General features: G+C 39.6%; 1 pseudogene; it reads left to right on the top strand.

The window, feature by feature from the left end:
* The first annotated feature begins 1216 nt into the window (after positions 1-1216).
* LOC111379598 lies at positions 1217-4242 on the top strand (annotated as a pseudogene).
* The last annotated feature ends 2805 nt before the right edge of the window (positions 4243-7047 follow it).

The raw sequence follows: 7047 nt of genomic DNA, 5'->3' as shown, positions 1-7047 counted from the left end.
GGGTGAACCAATTCTTATCCTTCCCCTCCCACCGCCCATGTTTGCAGAGAAGAAAGGGAATCGGTCAGGCTGGTTTTGAGCTTTGGCTCGGTAGGGGAAGACCCCTTTTCCCATATCTCCGAGGATTTCTTGTTGACTATCTTCGGAAGGAGTTGAAGACTAAAGAATTGAAGCTTCCTCCGGATGAGTTATTCCTCCATCGAAATGTAAAAGATTTGTTTTGTTGGAGTACTTATCTCTTCGATCATGGGTTAAGTAGTGGCTCATGCTCTGTCACTTCTATTATGGTCGTTTATTAAGCCCTGAAGCAGCGCTCAATTTTTTCTTTGACGCTCTAGTCATGATCGCTCAACGGTAGGCCAATCGATAGTCTCCGGATCTTGTTCGATTTGGTCAACTATAGAAGCCTAAGGCTTATGACTTAGTGTCAGGACTTGGTTTAGACTATAAGGTGCCAATCCTTGGTCAGCCAATCGAGGATCACCCCTCCTATTTATGGGGTGGTGTCTCAGGCACCGATTTCCTTGTCCAGTCACTTGGTCTTGTCCAACCGAGGGCTGGTAAGGGGTTAGTCGTACCAGGGGTGATCCGGTTAGCCGGTACCCGTGAGTATGACGCCCCTGTACAAAGCCGTATCCAATATTAGACTGCAAAATCAAGTCTAGAAAGGACTGACTTCTAAGATATCTAAATGAAAGAATTTCCTTGATAATGAGAGGGGAACACGATGCTAAGAAGTGATTGGATGAGCATGTGCTAGTATGAATTCATTCCCTGCGCAGGTAGGGATTGATAGAAAGATCTCTTATATGGTAGGCCTTATTGGAGTGATTTTAGCAAGCGAATTCATTGAGGGAAGGAATCCTTTGCTTGAAAGCAGAGAATCGTACGGAAAAGGAAGGAAGGGAAGCAACAGCATTCTCGATAGGCGCCACTTTTAAGGTAGGCAATTCCCTTGGGTAAAATAGTATAATCAATCCTCACTTTTTAGCACTTTTAGAAGCATAGAAGCATCTGCAGCTACTAGAAGATTGGAAAGGGGGCTAATTGGATCTCTAGCCACTCAAGCCTCCGCTTTTAGTGAATCCGGGCGAAGGGACCCTGGCTGCACTCAGATATGGTTCAAAGGTAGGCAACTACAGCCAGTGCATCTCGAGAACAAGCAAGACGGGTCAAACAACGGATCGTAGTGCCAGACAGAAGCCCCACACCAGCGATGCTGCTAATCACCACCATAGAGAGGAAAGAGAAGTCAGCTGGTAGACATCTTCTCTTCAAGCAAGATAGCTGTCATTGGTGCTTGATTGGAAGTGCTTGTTGGGAATCCGTTGAAGTCTCCTATCTATGTACCTCTATTCCACTGAACTCTACCAAAGGACTTGATTCAGATAGAAAGAGACGGTTGGATCTATACACGTATTTCTAAGTGGGAACTGTGTCGTTCCAACCACACTCTCTCTTAAATGCCACACATCTCTCTGTAACTGAACTCATTCCTTTAGCATCTATTTAGTTAGATAGATCACTCACTTCTGTACATTGAATGCGACGTGAAAAGTTTAGTTCATTTCAATCCATTTGTTATTTCAAAAAGGAAAGCACATTTTCCCATCACTGTAGCCTTATGCCTAAACAAGAAGAGGGATTTTCGATTGATTGATAGTGAAAGGTAGTTAAAGGTAAGGGTCGATCGGGATGTCAAAGATAGACAAATTGATCGAAAAGATAAGGCATAAGGCTCATTTGGTAGAAGAAGTCAGTTGACTTGCTCCAAATTATGCTATAGTAAGATAATAGCCAATGGGTGCCTTGGTAAAGAGATAATTTCTTCATTCATTTGGTAAAAGGGGTAGCGACAATCTCCTTTTTAATGAGCTGAGCTTAGTCTCCTATTTGTAATAGCCAAGGAAGACTTCCTTTTGTCCACTTCACTTTGGTACTCTTCGCTTCATTTCCTTCTTCCATTGCAAGCTATTGGGGATCTACCGTTGTGCTCTTTCTTTTGTGAATGAATCATGATCAAGATGCAGTGGGCTTCCTTGGTAGGAATTTCCTTTTCCATGCTTCACTTCCCTCTGTTGTCCTTTCCTAGCTTTACTTTCTTCTGCAATCATCTTTGCTTAACTTTCTTAAGTCCTTAGCAAGTAACCTTCCTGCATTTCATTCCTTGGTGGGGTTCTAGAGGCTCGAGCATCCCTTTAGCTACTGATTAGGAGTGAAAGGCCTCTATAGATAGGGTGTTAGTAGTTGACTAATAAGATAGAAAGGAGTAAGTCAAACCCCACTCCTGACAAGTTGATGAGTTTAGATTTCGAGACTACCTACTTTAGGGCTGATGTAATATATAAAGAAGAGCCTTCTTAGGGCTTTTTTATTTAATTGCTTAAGGGCTACTCGCCTTTTGAATAGAAAGAAGTGGGAGAGCGGAGGTGATTTTGATAAATTGATGCATGAGCTGAGGCTCCCATGTCCTGCCAATCCTCCAAAAAGTCAGGTTGTAAAAAAGCTCATAGGGAGTTAGAAGCAAGTAGAGTCAAAGGTTGGTCAAACTCACATAAGTAGAGAGAGAGATATATTCATGAAAAGTGAGAAGACGTGCTGTAGGGGACTGACCAACTATGAATAGATCTTACTTACGGGTAAGAGTAGGAACATCTGTTAGTCCATATCATGGGTCTATTCATTACAAAAGGCGAGCAGCCCCATTCTAAAACATTCACAGAAGTCCTCAAGTAGACATCGAGAAGGGGACGAAAAGAGTCTATTTACCTTTACAATATTCTGGAATGTATTTTGGCTCTATCTATTCATTAAAAAAAGAGTTTTACATCTCTTCGAGGATGGGGAAACAAATAGGCATGGGAAAGAGAGAGGGGGGCTATGAGACCTCTCTCGTTGTTGTTCCCAGACCACTCATACCTTCTTTTCCCTTCACCTAACCCCGTGAGATTATATTTCTCGAATAAAGTAAAGTGATAGAAAGAGAAGACTGCTAGCAAGAGATCTCTATTCATAAAATCCCTTTTACTAGTAAGGGAAAAATGAAAGTGAGCTCCTGCGCACCAGCTAAAGAAAGGAGCTTTGGAAGCTTACCTTATTATGGTTCCAAACCTATCTTACTAATAAGAAGAAAGGCGCAAGCTAAAACATACTCCTAATTAGTTTCTGGGTCGAAGTATTGCATTCTCCATCCGTCCGACGAGATATGCATTGCCTGCATTAAGATTTAAAACTTTTCGTCTACTTTCAAGAAATGTTTGGAACAGAGAACTTACAATAATACAATGCTACATTCTCCAAAGATTGAGAAATAAGAAGAGATCTATTAAGAGAAAGATTTATTCGAGAGAAAATCATAATAGTTACATCCAATCACAAACTACAAGAAAGTTGTCTCTTTTTCATGGAGATTTACCCATCACAGAGATGCACAGAGGAACAAAAGGATCATATATCCCTTTTTTACTCAATCCAGAAATAAGATCGAACATTATTCCGATTCGTCTCCATTTTTGTGAAACTATTCCTCAAGCAAGGTAGCCGGTAAGTCATCGAAGGGTTTGTGTGAATAATAGAATGGTAAACATTACTCATTTTAATATGTTCCATAGAGATACAATATCTTTTTAAGAAAATGATGCGAGAACTCGCAGTGAAGAAATAAGGAGATCTTTCTATATCGAAATATCAGTTGAAAAAAATCATAGGCAAATTCTTGGGTCGCCCGGCAAAAATGTGGCGAAGAACCAAAACAGAATGGTTCCGAAAACTCAAAACTAAGAATGGATGCCGCCTAGTACTAAAATCCTAGTTTTTGCAACAGTTACGTTCTTCTATGCAAGAAGAAGACACAAAGAAGTTTGGATCCAAAAAAGTATGCGTAGGCAGTTATTTCAGTTGAGCACAACAAAATGAAGAGGAATTTGTATCATTTCAAATCCCTATTCTTATCGAAGAGAAAGAACGAGAAAATTTGAAATATTCTTACTCGAACAAGAAGTCCTATAGTTTACAACTCTTCTTTATAATTCCACCTATTGCTCTGTATCCGCCCATTAGTTTACTATTAAGAGAAAAATAAAGAGAATCGAACTACCTACTCATTATTCGGAGGCGAATTATAGAACACCAAAAGCTGTGGTATCTTATGGACCTAACATAGGTCACATCCCTCACAACATAAGATTGAAAGATCTAAACCTTCTTCTTCGGTGCAAAAATAGACTTGGCCAAAACATATAAAGATCAGCATAGTCGCTCATAAGGACATAACAATCTGGATAGAGGATAGCCATAATTGATTCATAGATAGATCTCTCTCCATATAGATAGGTATCTTCGTAGATAGAGATAAAGATAGGGACCTATCTAGATCTTGAATTACTATTTCCATTTTTTTTCTTGATTCTGATTGACTACCTTTCTTTGACGACAAGTTTTCAATCTTAATGTAGAGCAAGGAAATATCATTTTTCAATTATTAGCGTCGGACTGTAGACGAAGCGAGTAGAGCCAAGGAAACAAAATAGTAAAGCCCGTTATAAAGTAGTTGACTAGAAGTAGAAGACTGTTGGCCTAAGAGAAGGTGGCCTCTCTTAGGAAACATGGCCTAATTTCTCTTCTTTCTTTTTGATTTCAGCTTTCTTGATTTTTTCAAGGGCTTAGAATGCTAAAAGGTAGGGGAGAAGGAAGCTGAACCTTTAATCAACCTTGACACATAAAAAATTATCGATGTCCATAAGTAACTCAGTGAGTGATTTCTAAGGCTTGAAAGAAGAAAATGAAATACGAACAACCACGCTGGTCATAATAGATCGACTTTCATGCTAGTTCTTGCTCCAGCATGAAAGTTCCATTTCAGGGAAGGACCAACATTTTGATACCACCAGGAACAGGATTGGGAGAAAATAGGATTGGTAGTTGGGCTCTCCTCACTTGGTTGGTCATTTTCTTTTATCTTGGTTGATGGATAGATGAGTGCATGCGGTTACTTCCGAATGAACCGATCGATGGCAAGCTTTAGCTTAGCTGGCTAGTGGAACAAAGGATGGGTTAATGGGTTCTTAAGGCTTGGGATTTGATCCACTCGATAGGGAACGAGCAGATGGCTCCTCTTTCGTGGTTCTTCACCTCCACTCGCGAATGGTGAATTTCTTGCTCGTCTTACAAAAGGATTCTCATAGTTTATGAGAGAAAATCTTAGCGGTTCTCTTGAGAGCATTTCCTATGCTTGGTTGTCTTTTCTTTGCTGTAGAGAAGACCTTTGTGGAACTCTATTCTCAAAAGAAATTTGTCTATCTAAACAAAGGGAAAGCAGTCTCAATTTAGGCAATCGATAAAGGAGTTTTACTCGATCGAAGATAAAAAGGTTCTGAACTTAACTAAGCAAGTAGCTGGAAAGGAGTCACTTGACCTACAGGAAAGGCAGGATACTATTAGAAAGGAAAAGTTTGAAGAGAGGAGTGGGGGGTATATGCCTTTGTAAACCTCGAGATATTGATTGCCAGTTAAGCCCTCATGCGTGGTGAAAGAAAGAGTTATCCCGAACCCGAAGAGAGTGGAAAAAGCAAAAGCTAGGATTAGATGGCATAAATGGAAGAAGGAGCTTACTCTGAAGAAGTAGCCAAGTAAGATTCTGGGACTTAAGTCCGAGTCTCTATCTGAGTTTGAGACCGAAGAAAGAAGCTTGACATCTGAATATGGGGCAATACTGGAGAGCATAGAGCAAGAGGAGAACAAGTTTTAAGGATCAGAATGGAAGCTTTCCTTATAAGGGAAAGGAGTACTATATTAATTGAGTAATCTCAAGTCAGTAAATTGAATAGGTAAGGGGTTAACCCAAGGGTGGGAACTGACTAACGCAAAGCACCAAAGCTCGTGGGATTCTATTTGGGTACATTTCCATTTAACCCAATAAACTTTGGAAATAATATGAGTGGTCTCCATCCTCATCCACGTCTACTTCTAACTAAGAAGTTGAGGGACAAGACTGAAGGTATAGTTTACCAGCTGAAGGTGGTTATGATTTTGAACCAAACCAGCCTGACTCAGAAGTAGCTGGAGAAAGGTGATAACTCGTTCTTAAGCAAAAGTAGGGGCTAACTCCACCGATGTGGTAACGTCGACAATGGCAAACAAGCATCCTTTTGTAGAGATCAAAATCCCAGCTAGCGGCCTTGTGCTTAAGACAATAGGTCTATGTATAATGGTAGCCTTCTTTCTAGTGGTAGGTTTAGTTCCGAATGCTTCTGGCTCCATTAATAAACAGTTATAGGAGGATTATGACTAGGCTAGGCACACTTTATAAGAGTAGTTTAGTTTATACTCATAGTTTATCTTTTCAGTTTCTTCCTTCCCCAACCATTATTTTAACTACAGATTTTTGTACTGTAGAATGTTCACTTGTGCAGTTGTCCGCTGATATTTACTTTATCTATAAAGATTTGATGGAAGATCTTCAATATAGTATATCTCATGACCAATTAGTTGTTATTCAACAAAAAAGACTTTATGGTATATATTTTCTATCTCTGCTACAAGTTTAGTTCATAAAGAAGGTGGATATAACTCTATTTTTACATGATACGCCACATGATCATCCCGATATCATGCTTGGTATTGGCTCTGATCCTGATATGAAATATGCGATTCTGTCTGATCAAAATGATGTATTGGTGTTAATGGGATTATCCCTAATGTTACTTCATCTTTCTCATGGTCGCATGCTAAAAGATGGTTACTAGATGGAAGATCTAGATGATTCCTTTTATTACAGTCTTTAACAAATGGGAATGGTGGATTGACTTTATAGGCTTGACTTAACTGCTTCATTAAGGATGATTCCAATCAATCTTATTTTGGATAAGGTTAAGCCTTTTCTTGGGGGTGGTTTTGTTTATAAACTCATTTCATCTTTTCTTAATCTCCCTATCATTGATGATGATGGAAATCATAGGTCAGATTTAAGTTTAGGCAGTATGCCGCTTGTGGGCGAAATCACGAGGGTATTATTCAATATTGTCTTAATGGACATCTTCGATCGTGAGT

Source organism: Olea europaea, unplaced genomic scaffold (assembly GCF_002742605.1).
Source record: "Olea europaea var. sylvestris unplaced genomic scaffold, O_europaea_v1 scaffold2009, whole genome shotgun sequence".
NCBI lineage: Eukaryota > Viridiplantae > Streptophyta > Magnoliopsida > Lamiales > Oleaceae > Olea > Olea europaea.
The sequence above is the reverse complement of the archived record's forward strand: the minus strand, read 5'-3'. Positions and strand labels throughout refer to the sequence as shown.